Raw genomic sequence first — 16,684 nt, 5'->3', positions numbered from 1 at the left:
TGATTTCTTCAAATACTATAGGTGTTGAGGATTCAGGAGAAGGAAATATGCAGAATCTGAAGAAAAACAATGTATCAACCACGAAAATAGGCTAAATAGCCAGTTTCCTGCACCTCTATTTAATTTTGCATAGGTAGAGAAAGTAAGCTGTTCTGCCTAATGTTGCTAAGTGTTCCTCTTCAAAGATCCTTTCAAAGGAGGTTGATTCTTTGCTAAACTTTTGAGTTGGAGTTTCCAGACTTTTCCTCATTTCTAGCCTTCCATCCTCTCTGCTAAAAAAAAAAAAAAAAAAAAAAATTGTTTTTTCAGAACTTAATCCAAAGTTTTCAAGACTGAAGTTTTTCAAGGGTACATGAAGGTAGGACACATTTACCATTTGCTAAAATGATTGATTCCGCTGCCAACCAAGCTCCTGAGGTTGGTGATCTTTTGAGAAGATATTGGACATAAGTAATGAAAGCAGAACTAGCAAACATTTTCTCTGCTGACACCCCAGCAGTCTGGCAGTGAAGACAAACTGCTATACTGAAGCACAGACAAGTCAGGGGCAAGACAGAGACAGAGCTTCTGGGTAGAAAGAATATTGTCTTAATTACTCCTAATGATTATTTTTAAATGGCAGGAAATTTTAATGTGCTTTTGTAATTCAGCAAGGGAAAGAGGCTGCTGTGTAGATGTATCAGTGTGACAACATGTTATTGGAAATCCTCTCTGTCCTTGCCATTTTAAATGACTTTTATAAATGGGCCTATGTAATTAAAAAGATTCTCTGAGGTATAGAGAAAGAAGGCTCAGGTTGAACCTTAAAAGGCACCTAACACCATTTGAAATCAATCACAGTTAGGTATGTACATTTTCTTGAATTCTCAACTGTGCCCCATCCTGATTAGTCCAAAAATTGTCAAGGGAGCAGACAAGGTTTTAATTTCAGCTTATATTAAAGCTAAATAAGTAACATAACTACTATTTTGAGATACATTTGTTCCCTTTGTTCACTGTGCCAATATACAGCTCAGCTAAGCCTTAGGATTAAAATAAGTGATCCATGGTACTAATTAACAGATTTATAAATCATTCTGTATGATCAAGCCATTCATAGCTTTCCTGTCATATACAGGAAGGTGAGTGCTGTTGCCAGAAATGTATTACAAGTGTAATGAAAGCAAATAGTCCAAAATGCTGAGAAATCAAACAAAGTCTTATTAAAAATAACTTCAGTCATGTTTCCAAAAAAGTAATTATTTGCACAGTTCCTATACCCCACAACACCTGAAAATTTGGTAATGTTTAACATATGTCAGATTGTAGGTCCAAACCCAAACTCAATTGTTGAAGTCTTTGCCCTGGAGGAAAACCATAAATCAGACAGGATATGAGAAATGGTGACTGATTAACACTGCTCGAGGATCAGGAGAGGCAGAGGTGCTTCTAGCTGGTAAACTTGGCAAAGATGGTTAAAAGTGCTCTGTATAAGTGGCTCTGCCACTCCTGGCATAGCTGTCATGGTGCATGGTGCATATAAGTTGTTAACTCCAAATGATATTCAGTAATTCAGCCTATTGAGTTTAAAACAGTTCTCCAGGGCTAAGTTCATTAAAAGGCTGAAGTATTTTAAACTGTTTCAGTGGGAATTTTTGCAGCTAATCTCTGCAATTTTCTCTTTGAATCTAGGGACCATCAACACTGGAAATGTTAGATTTTGAGCTTTTGAGCTGAAGATTGAAAGAGAAAACTTTACATAGTACTCGTTAGACCACATCTGGAGTACTGTGTCCTGCTTTGGGCTTCAGGACAGAAAGGTGTTAATAGACTAGAGCAAGTTCAGCTGAGGGCCACCAGGACAGCTGGGGCAGTGAGGCAGGAGTCCTGAGAGTGGCAGCAAAGAGACCTGGCTTTCTTCAGCCTGGTAGAGAGGCAGCCCAGAGGACCCCACAGCAGCCACTGCCTTACGGGGAAGCTACAAGGAAATGCCACCAGCTGCCTTAAGGAGCTGCAAGGCAAGAGGGGGAGAGACAGAGGGCACAAGTTGAGAGAGGGCTCGTTTCTATTTGACACAGAAATACAAGTTTCACTATGACAGCCAAGCATTGGACCAGAGATGCCATGTGGTCTCCATTCTTGGATGAGACCAAGTTAGAGGAAGCCTTGGGCAGTGTGGCCTGAATCCAGACCTGGGCCTGCTTTGTGTGTCAGGATGGGTTGGGTGGATGACCTCCCAGAGTCCCTTCCAGCCTGAAAAGCTCTGATCCTGAGTGAGGACAGCAAAAGAACGAGAGACAGCAAGTAAAGGGTGAACAAAATGACCTAGTAAAACATATGTACCTTGCTGAAACCAAATAGCTTAATCTATTTATTTTACTTAGTAACCAAAACTGCAGAGTGACATAGTTGATTCTGACCATGACAATCCCCATGCTACCACAAAAATTGTAGCTCTACAAAGTTTTGCAGTATGTAATGTTGTAATGCCTTGTACTTATGAAGAACTCCCATCCAGTGATCTCTAACCTTCTACAAACCTGACTAATGAAGACTCCATACAGTCCTTTGAGGCAAAGCATATATTGCTGCTAATTTAATTTCTGCAGACACAGCTTGCAGAAGGCTATCATACCTAAAGTTGTGCTGGCTTTGACTGTAAATTTTTGTGGGGTCAGAGGAAGTGGAACAGATCAGGTGTACTGAGAGCACAAAATGATGTCCAGCTCTCCACTGTACAGGCATGGAATATTCTTCTCTTTCTGCCTGTCCTGGAGCAGCTGATATATTGACATTGAGCCCTGCTTACTGCTGAATATTAACTGTGGGTCTCAGCTTCCTGCTCACTGCCCTTGCAATTGGAAATAATTCATGGAGCTCAATTTATTTCCTCCTGATGCTTAACAAAACCAGGTTAGTGCTGTGTGGAAGAGAAAAAAAAGTCTCCTTTTCATCTGGAATCACAGAAAAATGATCCTGATACTTGGCCTGCAAATGAATTAAAGATGAACAAAAAATCCATTGGCATGATTTTTTGAAGAACAAGACTGACTAAAAATGTATAGCTGTGTAGATTCAGGGTGAACACAGCTCCATTCCCTGCTGCTGCTTCTGGCTAGCTTCAGGCAGATTATTTCTTGTGGAGCTGGATGAGCACAGGCAGCGAATGAAACTGAAATTCACTGTTCCACACCTCAAGTTAGTGTCCTAACCACCAGCCTATTATATTCCATTCATGCAGGAATAGAAAACCTCAAATAAGCAAGGCCCAATTTGGCTGTGATGAAATGAAATTTAATTAGAAATGTTCCAGTTAGCACTAATCATTGAGCAGAAATGCTGTATAACCAAATTGTGAAATTATTAAATGCTTGTTGACAATGATATATAAAATCAGCACTAACCTGACAGTAGAAGGGTAAGTAAAACCTGTTAATTGCTCCTTGATTTCCCCAGCCAACTTCCATTCCCTAAGAACTGCTCAGTGGTTTGTGCAAGATTTTTTTTAGGTCTGCAACTACCTTTTCTAGAATGTAGCATACAGGCTTGTCTTTTGTCTGACTTATTTCTGTAGTCCACCTTGAATAGGGAAAGAAATGAAGTTTTTCATACACTTTAAAATCTTAATTTATTTTATAGATATGTTTTAATTTGCTTCAATTTGCTTTTTTTATTTTTTTCACATAGAAGCGAGTATTCCACTGACATCAATGTAACAGCTCTCAATTCTTATAAAATGATCATAAGCCCAGGTAAAACCAAGCTGATGATTTCTGTGGGTGGTCTGGCTGGAGCCTGTGCTGGTGCAAGTCTTTGGGGCTGCCCCATCTGAGAGATGTAGAAGTCTTTCAATCTCATCCTTTCCTTCCTCTTGCTTGCCCAATTATTAGTCTTAGCCTCAGGCCCTTGAGAAAAACCCTCATTCCCAGCACGAGATCATGGTACGGTACTCTTGCAGGGAGCGTTACCATCTGGTGTCAGCAGTTCTTGCTGTCCCAACTCTTGGAGCAATTCATATTTTCCGGACACATGGGTGGCAGAAGTTTTTGTGGCCGACTTCTTTTGTCTCTTTAAGCACTCAATCTTCCTTGTGAGCCTCATGGGCAGCGGGCTCTCCAGTCATGGAGGGGGGCTTTTCCACCAGTAAGCTTTTTACAATGGCTGTCCATTATTCAAAATAAGGCCGGCAGTTTTATAAGGCCTGTGAGTACACATTTCCCAGCCTGTTTCTTCTTAAATTACCAGGAATGCAAAAATAACCAATAGCTTGACCTCTTAAATCACAAATTGGATAGACTTACCATTAAAGGACATTGTGAATGTGTTTCCCATTATTTAGTTCATTTGTTGTGTTCAGCAGTGAGCTTTTGGATGTTTGGGAGGTTTTTTTTAAATTCTTTGCAGGAATCATTTGATAACTTTCTTTCCTGAAGTTTGATTAGGTCCTCTGGACCTGCAATAAGGGAAACTGAAGACTTTATAATGAAGGTTGAGTGAAGCTATAATATTGGCTTGCTGCAAAAATTAATAGGTTCATATTTTAAAGTATGGGTATCATGAATAGAGTGACCTTTATAAATTAGATCTATCCATTTTTTATATTTAGAGCCTGGAGACAAAGATTATACAAGAGAACTGTCCCAAAGTGACACATACTGTATATAGTTTACCAAAGACTGTTTTTCTGCCTCGGAAGGAAATAATTTTCTGAGAAATTTCTGCAGAGGGTTGGATCTGCAGAGCAGTAAAACTGCTGCATGTGTGTCTGATTTTATTTCTATTTAAATTGATTTTAATGCTGTGTACTCTTCTTTCAAATCTTGTCTGACTAATATAAAATATATCTTATTGCATTCTGTAAAGTTTCTATTTCTCATTCTTTTATCTTTTTTAATTTTAAATTTTAGTTTTTATCTTTTAATAGATTTATTCATTGTGAACATTGAATGATGTCCCCATGGCAGTAGGGGTTTTACAAAATATTTGTAAAAAAGGTTTTTAGAAGACTGTTTACAAAAAAATTTATGTCTGATATTGGGGTTTTTTGGAAAAAATTTTCATTATTTTTATCTTTTAGACCCTCCCGCTACCTTTGTTTAGAGTTTTGTCATCTTCAAGCATAATAAGTCGCAAATTGAACAGAAAGGCATTTTACTGGAACAAGAAAGTTTCAAATATGTTATTGTTACTTCATTTCAGGCTGTACTTTCATTAATCAGGCTGTATAAAGGAAGAGACAATGTATGTCCTCCAGGCCATATCTGTATTTTGGGTATGAGCTGGGGGAAATTAAGTGGCTGCACGTTGTTCACGCTGTGGTAGGCTTGGTCCTCTGCACGCTGCTTGTACGTAGATTGTGATCACATTTTTACTGTAACCTGCAACGCTCTGCAAAACCTTGAGCTGCCTTTCCTTTATTGGAAAAGTGCTAAAGCATTTGCAGAATTAGAGCCTGCTGTCATGCTTGTCTTTCTTGCATTTGTGTGTGAGCTGAGAGTTTAAGTGTGAGGTCCCCAAAAGAGAAGGACAGCCGCCTTCCTCCTCCTTATCACAGCTTTCATGGAGGAGACGTGGTCAGCAGCTCTTCTATGGCTGACAGGCTTGGAAGGTGTCCTGGTTCTGGCCAGAACAGGGTTAATTTTTGCAGTAGTCAGGAGGGGGCATAGTTAGGACATGGAGGTTATTCCATAGCACCTAAAGTTATTTTCTGGGGGTGGGGAAAGGGTGCCCTTCCAGTCACCTAGTGGGAAGTGAGCAATGAGGTGTTTTAGGGCTCTGTGTGGAGAACAAATCACTCCCCTCTCTCGTACTCTTTATTATTAACACTGTTGCTGTCACTGATCACTTTCTTATTTCATTGCCATTTTCAGTAAATTGGTCTTATGTCAATCTGTCCTCTTTACCTTTTGTTCCTCCAGTTCTCCTTTTTAGCCACTGCAGGAGCAAGCGGCACATGGCTTAGAGTGTTTCAGTGGATACACTAAATTGGGAAATACTATTCCTAAACCATGACAAAAGGAGACAGATGGCTTCATCACAGCTGTGACTATGATTTAAAAATTTTAAACTCCTACAGCTCCTCTGTTTGCTGGAAGGGCAGCAATGAGAAAGGCAAACTTCAGCCAGCTGACCAGGCTTTGAAAGTCCAGTTCATAGGAGTGAGGGAAAAATCAAGTCTTGATATCTAAGGATGAAAACATTTTACCTTTTTTTTTTTTTTCATCTGGAGGCATATCAAGTGGCCTGCTGTCAGGCAGAGGAAATGAAAGAGGGATGAGACAGACAACTGGAATTGCAGGTGGTTCTACTGGTTTTGTGATGAAACTGTCTTGTGCCTTTGATTCCTTGAAGGGGAGCAAGAAGTACAGCAAACTCTTACTTCATTTCAGTGTATGAGAGGGTAAAATGTGTTTCATTAAAACAAGATTCTAAATGTGTTTCATTAAAATAAGATTTTGAAAAATATTTGTATGATGACGACTAGATTCTCAGAGATAGTTTAAAGAAATGTGCACAGCATTCTGTGAACAGATAAAACGTCATCTGTAATTCTTTGGATATATTGCCTGTTATATGCACTGTCGTACTCCATTTAAGGTCTTATCAGTAAAGCATGTAGAATAAAATTGCTAGCACTAATAGGGCATTGTTCTAAAATGGCTTTATCTGTCAAATGAAAGTCAGGACCAGAAAAGGTATTTAACTGTGCATCTGCTTTTAATGGAGATATGTGAGCAAAACTCACATAATGAAGGTTTCTAAAATGTTGTTGGGCTGTTCCTAACTTTTCTTAAGCCAATAAATTCATAGACATTGTAGAGTAGATAAACCTAAAGGTTCAGGATTCCATTAAAGTGGTCCCATAGGTTGAAACATTACTGATATCTTGTGGAGTAAACAATTTCTATATAATCAGTCTGTGATCAATTCATTCTAAGATAATAAACAGAGGACACAAATCTCAAGATACACGGTGGAAAGAAGCAGTTTATGTGTATATACACAGATAAAGGTCTTTTGCTGTCACAGCATTTTCACTAGGTTTTCCTGTGTGTTTTTGTGGGGTTTTTTTTGTCAAGTAATTTGAATTTTCTGTTTATTAGTAATTTGGTTAGTCAGTTCACCCTTGTTATTCAGTGTGCTCCCATTGCTTGAAGTACAGTAAAATGCAGCACAAAAAGACAGTCTGTGACCCTATGAATATATCATTTTTGCAGAGAAATCCTATGTACACAGTAGAGGAAAGTAATAGAAGTATATTTGTCTACAGGACAGCAAGTGGTCTCAGCATGCAAGGAATTTAACCCTTGTCAAATTATTTTGGAAGAGCCATCTGTAAAAGAGGGATATGAGCCTTGTGATATGCATGTACTGAAATCCCATGTAAATACCAAGGTTTCAGTGCAGCCTGGCTATTCAGGCAATAAATCTTAGAGGGACATCTTTTTTGGCCTGGAAGAAATCAGACCATAAGTAGAACTACACACTGCTGTCCTTTGCTGAGGACAGGGTCTGCTGAAAGCAACAAGACACAGTTAATTCATTCCAGGTCTATGCATTCATTCAAATTTATCAGGCAAGATCATATATAAACATGAATATATCTGTATTATATTCAGAAGTATTTACTGTTCTGAAAATTTTTCTCTGAATGGCATCATTGCCTATAGGATTTTACAACATACCTGAATGTACCCATTTGCACCATGTTCTAAAGAAGAAGGAAATTTTTGCATCACAGTCCTCACCAGGTTAGTTTCCCTTCTGAAGAAAGATGGTAAGCAGTAGGATAAAAATATGCATATGTTATAAAAACAAAATGATACTTCATTACAGTATTGACTAAATACCTACAGAGAGATTTCTTTATATATATATATATATAAAAAAAAAAAAGCACTGGGGAAAACATTGCAAAAATAAGTATTAAGGATGGGAAATGGGGCCAGGGCTGTGAGTAGGAAGCCCCAAATACAGGCACCAGTATTCCAAAAAAAAAAGAACAAATGGAACAAATGTTGTATTAAAAAAAAACGAACAAATGGAAATGAGTTTTTAGGGTCACAGTGACCAAGTACACTTCAAAGCAGGGCATTGATTGCCTGGAAAGAGTAGAAGTGAAAGCCCAAGGGCTGTCTGGTGAAGCAGGGAATTTGTGTTTCAGTCTGAGGAGATAATTTTTGTTAATGTCCCTGGTGACCTGTGAAGCTTCTCTGTCAGTGGAAATGACAAGAAGTAGTGAATGACCTATAGCATCACCTGTCTGCTTTTGATAGCAGATGCTAAAGCTCAGCATCTTGTTGGAGAGAGAGAGGCGTTAACTCACATTTTTGCCTCCCAAAGTTATTCCAGCCAAATGCCTGTCATTATTAATACATCTGTCATGCTGATCCTTGTGGGTAAGAGCTAATGGTGGGTGTTCATTTATTTTATGGAACTTGTTTTATTGGTATGTTAGATTTTTTTAAAAGAAACCACTCAGCAATTCCCTTTATAGCCAAGCAGCACATTAGTGCATAGAGTAATAGTGCTATCAAATCCTTCTACAAGGAAAGCAATGCTGCACTTTTTCTAGGAATTTAGCAGCATCCAGTAATCATAGTGATATGTGCTAGGTTCATGCATTCTCTCAGGGAGAGAAGGTAAGGGAATAATAACAGATGCTAGTCTGGGTATCGGTCTCTTGTGATAATAAAAACAACATTGAAGGTTTCAAGTGGGAAAGGCCTAAATGCAGAAAGTGTTGGAAGATCTGGTTGAAGATTAGTCTTTAAACCTCACGTGGGGGAAAGGGAGGTGAACTCTTTTCCATAAATCATCTGTATACTTAATTTGATATCAAACATGAACCTTAACATGTGTCATATAATCTGGTTAAATACACATGGGTCTTATTAAAATTGTGTGAGCCAAGGACTGTGCTGATTTACACAAGTTTGAGCAAGTTTTTTGCAAGGCAGCAAAAGTACCTTAATTTAGAATACTTTCATGTAGAGATAGAATTTAGGATGTTTTTAGCAATTCTAGTAGTTATCCTCATAAAGGTGCTGACCAGGATCCTGTTGGTGTAATTGGAAAGATTCTTATAGCTTTGCAAAGGGAGATTCATTCCCTTAAATGCAAGTGCTTATCTGAGGTGTGGTGATTAAACAGGGAGAGAAACATTCCTGGAGCCTCTGTGACTCTGAGTCCAAACCCACAACTGTGTCAGACTGGAAAATGGAGCTGGATGCTGTGAACCTCTCCTTCCCCCCGCCCCCCACTTTGTTTTGTATTGTTTTCCTTTTTTCCTTTCTTTCAATTTTTCTTTTATTTTTTTCATTTTTTCCTTTTTTCATTTCATTTTGTTTTCCCCTTTCCTTCTTTCTTTCCCTGGCTTCCACATTTTTCCTCTTTTCTTTTTCCCTTTCTTCTTTCTTTTCTCTTTTTTATCACTATTTCAAACCAGATGTGAAGTTCTCGGATCTGAGCCGGGAGAAAAAGTTCTTTTTTGGAGTAAAGTGCACCACTTATGCTGTAATATTTGATATTTGGGACCAATATCAAAAATCAGCAGGTTGAGCAGACCACTTCCATTGAATGTGGCTCTCTCAATTTGGAATTATCAGCCCTGCTTCTCTCACACAATGTGAGTTCCAGGCTCTGCTTCATCAGCACACTCAGAAGATACCTGTAAGTACAGTGTGCCTCATAGGCAGGCAGAGGAATGAAAATAGAGGAGGGGAAAGCAAGTGAAGGAGGATTTCTTGAAAGACAAGGCAGCAGCAAAGTATGGTTTGAAGCATCAACTAACAGGCAAGCCTTAGAAAAACAAGAGAGTTACTACGTCTAAGTATATGAAGAGAGTCCATTTTTATCTAATTGAATTTATATTGAGCTTTTTGGTATCACTATCTATGATCTATATGGTGTGAGTTAGGTCACACTCTGGTCATTGTGGGGTGTGGTGTTAGGGCTTTTTCCCAGTTAAATAGCTCAAAAATATATTTGGGAAACTAAATAAAGAGATATGCAAGGAGATGTGATAAACTTCTTAGCTTGAGCAAAAGATGAAGACTCAGTCTGCAAAATATTCTGAAGCACAAAATGCCTGTAAAGTAGTTGTGAAGATATATCAGTTCATAAAAAGGTATCTGTAACAGCTTAAAAATGAAGTGAAAGCAGGAATACAGGAACTGCAGGAATCCCTGTAGGACGAGAACTGCTAGCTGCGGTTGAATTTAGGAATTTTCAATCTGCCCTATTCCAGTCAAAGGACAGAAATAAAGGTATTTTTATGCTGACATTTCACAGAATTCCTACAGGAATCCTCATTTAAACAAACAAACAGAAAAAGATGATGATTCTGGCACACTAGAAACATCTTAATCTGACCTATGAGAAAAGATTCCTGAAGAATCTGGAAATGACAAAGATCTTAATTTAAATGTAGGAAAATTCTGCACTTGTGTGACTGAGGCACAGGGAACTCAACACTTTTAAATGTGTTAAAAATACAGATGATTTATTGCCATAGTTAGATGTAAGAAAACTTTAATCTTCTGGAATACCAGATCAGTATTTCTTGATTAAAGAAAACAAATACATAAAAATAAGGTTTTATCTGCATGATGTATTTGATTAAAAGTAACCTTGCCCTGTTTGAAGCTTCATTTTTTAATTTTACTTCTCACATCTTGAAAGCATTTTAATCCTTTCTACAAATGTTTTGTGGCACCGAGAGTGCTGTGTTTCCCAAGTGTTAATCATAGGGAATAGTTTGTCTTGTGATGGGATGTGATCCAATATTTAACTGAAGGAAGAGGTACAGCTCCATGGGATTTGGCACCAACTGAATCAGGCTCAAGGTGTTGCAAAATCGAACGCTCAGCAAATATTGAACAGTGACTTTGAACTGGGAGAAAAAAGCTATATTCTGATATTTTTCCTCTGGCAGAACAGTTTTCTTTATTCCATGAAAAGTTACTTCATTGAGATTTTCAGTAGAGGTATTAACATCAGGATTATGGCAATGTCTTATAAATTTGATCAAAAATTACACATGACATAATGGGTTTGATTGTTTATTTTTATTTGTTTACGTGAAAACCTAAATAAATTGGGTTTTGTTTTGTGTTTGTGGGTTGTTTTGGTGTGGTTTTTTTTGTTTGTTTTTTTTTTTTCTTCAGTATTAAATCCAAGACATTAATTTTTCTACTAAATGGCTTTGAACTGCTTTGATCATACCAATTATTATGGCAGGGAGTCTTGCAAATGTAATTCAGGGGACTTGTGGGATAATAACTTAGTGTGGTGTTCAAAAAGGCTTAAAGGGCAGCATTGGGATATATTTTTTCATAGTTTCTTTCTGCTGAAGTATTTTAATTGAAGCAGTGTCAAAAAGAAGTGTGTTGTATTTCACTTTAAGATCACTGCCATGAATAGCCAAATAAAGTATCCATATTTTCCACCATGGAGACTGAAGAGGAAAATATCAGATGATGAGCATCTATATTACAGCACATTAATTTTAGCAACTTCATTTCTTTTGAGTTAGTAAAAAATAAAGTTTTCTAAGTAGGAGAGAATATTTATTTAATAGATTGACCTTTGAAGCAAAATTAATGACGTTAAATCATCCTTAAGGATGCATAATTTCCTTAATAGAAGAAGAAATGTGTTAGGTGACCTTTTTTTCTCAGTAGCTCTATGAGTCTTTCATTCAACATAGTGTGCTGCCTGCTGTCTTTTCCTGTCTGCGTTCTTCATACCCTGCCTAAAAGATGTACAGTCTTATTGTCTTTCATTCTTTCTCAAAATACTCCGTTCAGGATTACCATACATGGCTCCCTCCCCTTTACTTGAGTGGCTTTGAAGATATCTTTTTTCCTTGAGTGATTGGACACGTGCCTGCATTTTTGGTTTAGACACCTAAATTTGCAAAAAATACTGAATTATTTTCCTTATCTGAAAGCAAAGGAATCGTTATGTGCTACAAGACTACAAGGAATTTGGTGAAAGCACAGAAAATACAGAAATGAAAAGTAAAGTGAAAAGTAGATCGAGAAGTTAGAAGAAAACTTATTTAAAAAGTTCTTTCTTTTTGATAAAAATATTTGTAGCAGACATTTTTTTCCAATATATCTAATTTGGCTTTTGAAAGAGGTTTTGATTTTAGGAGGGGTGTTAAAACTCTCTTAGTAATTGCTGTCCTTGTTATATGAAGCACAGCCACTGATGAAATCTTGTGTAGCGAAGATTATATATGAATATGAAATTATATGATCACTAACAGATGTAATTCAGCCTCAGTATTGTTTTTCTCCCATACTGCACTTAAATATAAGGAAAAAATATGATGCTGAAGGTATTCTATTCTACAATAGCCATTAGAGAAAAACAAGCCTTGAAAATTTCATTTCATGATGTGAAAAAAATAAACAGCAGTGATCGCCCATTTGCAAAAAGTCTGTTCAGCCACGGGCTTTGAATTCTTTTTTCTTGCTGACTATGTACGCCGATAAGTCTATTCAGTGGAGGAATTCCTAATTTTTGTACAAGAAAACTGGAGAAAAAATTCCTCTGAATAATATTTTGACTTTGCTAGAACTGATTTCATTGATGACAGAGTTTAGTTTTTCTAGATGATTAATTACATAGAAATAAAAAAGGAATAAATACTACTGATCGAGGCAGAGAAAGTAAAAACACAAGTTGATCTCATTTGAGCTGACTATTATTGTTGTTATTTTAGAATAACTTGGCCAGGAGTTTAATTTGTATAGAAATTCTGATTGTATAAATGTGCAATTTAAATTCTGAATATATACCTCTTTCCTTGAATTTTGAAAGGCATAAGTTTTGCTTAACGTAATATCTTTATTAGCACTAAAACCATGGATTTCAGTTGACTATCATTTTAAGTTGTCAAAAATGCTTTCATTTCAATATCTGACTGAAAATGTGATCTGTAGGAGATTAATGCACAATTTAGGGAGTCATACTGTAGAAGCCTTTTGGAAAAAATATTTAGATACAGAAGCTGATAAAGATGAAGAAAGTTACTCTGGAAGTGTATGTTGTAAGAAGGGGGAGAGGTGGAATTTCTGATTGTGGATTTTTTTCTTAATTTGTATTTACAGTGTAGAAATATTTGTAAAGCATAACATCTAGGTAGCTCAGAAATTTTACAGCAGAGTAGAAATGTTATTGTATTTTTAAATAGTGTTTCTTTCTAATGCTGGAATTAAGGTATCTTAATGTTGACTTAGTAAAATCCTCTGTATGGCATTTTAACCAAGGTAATGCATGCTAAATACAAATTTAAATAATTTTCATATTTTTTGTGACACATAACCAAAATCAAAATAAATATAAAAACAAAAATTAAAACCAAACTTCCCTCTGTAATTATACTTTTGAACAATTATCTTCTTCTATATACTTAAAAGCTTGCTAGTTAGAGGGATTTTGATTTGTTATTTGTATGCAACATGCTTTTTCAGAATTATTTCTCTAAATCATACTAGAGACAGTATTATATTTTCAGAGGGGTAAGCTTTGGCATACATATATCATCAGTTCAGTAAATTTAACTCTTATTTTATTGCATTCAAAATTGTTCAGCATGTGAAGCAGAGAAGGTTATAGATTAATGCACAATTTTGCTGCGAATGTGTGCGGCCGAAGCCTTTTCCACATAAATTCATTGCACGCTTTCTAAGACAGTGCTTTGGGCTGTTTCCTACTCCAGCCACAGTTTTAGTCCTGTTTCTGATCTTAGACTGAACCTCTGTAGATGACTCACTATTGATGGAATTTTTATTTTGCTTAAAATTATCGTGTGGGGGGAATATTGTCAATTCACATGACCTCAAATTGTGACCTGTGGTTTATGTCCCAGTGTTACTAGCTTTGCTTGAGGCGCAGAGATGAGGGCTAGAAGGGCCTCAGCACAGGGTGGGAAGGAAAGCATTCCTATGCTAATTCGGACAAACTTTCCCCATCTTTCTGCTTCTCTTATTTAACTTAGTAAAATGTGATCAATAACCCTTGACTATCTCACACTATTTTTGAGTAATGCTGTATTGGAACACTAATTTAAAAAAAGCAGCATTTAACCCATTTGGGCTCTAGATGTGAGCTCAGGTAGCAGCTCTGTTGGCAGAAGTTTGCTACAAAAACATACTCCATGTGTTTCCATGTCCATTTCTTTACATACTCCATGTGTTGAAGCCCAGTCAAGGCTTTGCATGACCACTCATTGGCATCTGTAGAGAGCTCCCATCACACCACAGAGCACTAAAGTGGTGTTTTCTCTGAACTTGGTAGGGCCACTAAAAAATGCTTTTCCTCCCGTTGCTTCTGCATTGGTGGTGTTTGCAAATTTGGAACAAAAAGCTTTTTTAGGACTTGATCCAAAAAGATAACAGATTATAATGCTGCTTAAAAAACTCTAAAACCATTTGTAACGCAGTTGCCAAGTTTGAGAAAGAGCCCAGTTAAACCTATTTAAGTCCTCTCTCGTATATCATTAGAGATTTACCATTCAAAATCTCTCCATTAATGTTATTTATGGACCATTCAAAGTAATATTATTTTATGTTAGGGGGAAATAAAACTTTAGGGATTAAATATTTTACTTGTCAGTGTTCATTCCAGTAAATGTATTTTTCCCTAGCTAAATCCTAGAGTTCTTAGGATAATAGTTTGCACTTGTAAATACTTGTATCTGTGACCCTGATCACTCTTTTCTCATCAAAAATAAAATAATTATATTTCACAAATAGTTCATCCAGCCAACCTTTCCTACGTTGTCCCACAGTTCTGTTTCAGTTTTGCTGTAACCTGAGGCTGACATTTCATAGTAAAATCAGGAACAGAGCTGTGAGGAACTGACTCCTAGAAGATGTTGGCTATGACTTTTTGAAAGCAGAAATAAATTTGGTTCAGTTATATCTCATTCACAGTTTATAAGATCCTGTAGGTGCACAGGTACAACTGGGGGTAGTCTGGTAGTAATGAAAACAATTTCTCCTTTTCTTCACAGATTTTAGAGTAACAGGGTGTCAGCATGCACCATCAGGAAGATGAGTTTGTAGGGAAAAATCACTTCTTTCATCTCCATACCTTTCAGTTACTGGCACCTCTGCTAAGGATTGAGTGACAGTTTTGGTTGTGGTTTTTCATAGGTGATGGATAAAGATTTTCTATGACTGCCAGAGTCATCCTGAAGAAAAATGTGGTACATGGGATATGAACAGCAACCTTTGTGTACATGATGTGTTTAGGAGTTATTGCATATGCATGGCATAGCCTTTGTGCAGATAAATCTTCCCTGTAAGGCTGTTCTAATAAAACCAACAAATCCAACCAAGGACTGAGTCTATTTCACACCACAGGTGTTGATTCTTGGAAAACTTGGTGTGTGCTGCACCCCTCACACCTTGCTGGGTACTTGTGTGTGAATCACAGTGCTGGTCTGTACCTGAGCAGTGCTGAATCCTCTAGGGTTGAGTCTGGCAGCCAAGACCCAGTCAATCATCACTGTGCCTACAGTTTCAAGCTTAATTTTTTGCCCATGGTGCTATTTATTTTGTCCATTCTATAGTGTTCCACACTTCTCAAATTAAAAATAACAAATGGGTCAGGAAAGCATTTCCAATTTACATTTGGAAATAGAGGAAGAAAACGGTTCCTGGATGATGTCCTTTATTAACCATACAAAGTAAAGCACCTATTGGGCTTGAAATAAAAAAAAAAAAATGTGGGTTGCTTCATGGATGTGCAGTAGATCTGTGTCAGTGCACAGCATAGAAACAGAAAAATGTAAATTCTAGATTGATTTTATTTTATGTGGGTTACTGGGAAGAAAAACTGTCCTTGAGCTGGATGGGGATCTTTCATCTGTTATGTTACTATATATAAGACATTTTTTTCCTTTGCATACTGTGAATGTATTTTGCATCATGGCATACACATTTGTGTTGCTGTGGAAACACAATAATATTATTTTCATCGTCCTAGGAAACACAGACGCAACACCTGACAGTGGTTGTTGTACCAATTTGGATGGATGTTTGTTTCTTTTCTGTCCAAAAAAATCTTCCATTCCCTCCTGTACCTGAAATAAGAGGTCCTTGTGATTATTAGCATTATCTTTAAGAATCCATTCCCACAAAATAGGACAGGCACTTCATGCATGAAAATATTCAGTCTCAGCAGTACGAGCTTTCCAGTTTATGGCACTGGTCCAGGTAAGTCACTTTTGCCCTCACTTAACATCACACTTGTGAGAAGTCCCACTGAAATCCATGGGACTGCTCATGTGCTCAAAGTGCATGTGTAAGTGCTTTGCTGGACTGATGCCGAACTAAAAGTATATGACTGGCCCGTGGCTTAGAGCAAGTGCTTGAGGACCTGAGAATGTTTGTGGCTCTTGATTTGGTTTTAAAATGGAAGAGGATGTATTAGCTATCCTTGAGTTTCCATGTTTCTAGCTAGTCTGTCATAGAATCACAGAATAAGCTGAGTTGGAAGGGACTCATCAGGATCATCGAGTCCAACTCCTGGCCCTGCACAGGACACCTCAAGAATCACAACCTGTGCCTGAGAGCATTGTCTGAACTTCTTGAACTCAGACAGGCTTAGTGCTGTGATCACTTCCCTCGGGAGCCTGTTCCAGTGCCCAACCACCCTCTGAACGAAGAACTTTTTCTTGGTGTCC

General features: G+C 37.4%; 1 long non-coding RNA gene across 1 annotated transcript; it reads left to right on the top strand.

Annotated features, from left to right (window-relative positions):
• The first annotated feature begins 6,057 nt into the window (after nt 1–6,057).
• LOC137473373 (uncharacterized) lies at nt 6,058–15,326 on the top strand. The gene is made up of 3 exons (XR_010998734.1): nt 6,058–6,379; nt 7,650–7,756; nt 15,150–15,326. It is a non-coding gene; the product is annotated as an uncharacterized lncRNA (long non-coding RNA).
• Nucleotides 15,327–16,684: the final 1,358 nt, after the last annotated feature.

Source organism: Anomalospiza imberbis, chromosome 4, assembly GCF_031753505.1.
Source record: "Anomalospiza imberbis isolate Cuckoo-Finch-1a 21T00152 chromosome 4, ASM3175350v1, whole genome shotgun sequence".
Classification (NCBI taxonomy): Eukaryota; Metazoa; Chordata; class Aves; order Passeriformes; family Viduidae; genus Anomalospiza; species Anomalospiza imberbis.
The sequence above is the reverse complement of the archived record's forward strand: the minus strand, read 5'-3'. Positions and strand labels throughout refer to the sequence as shown.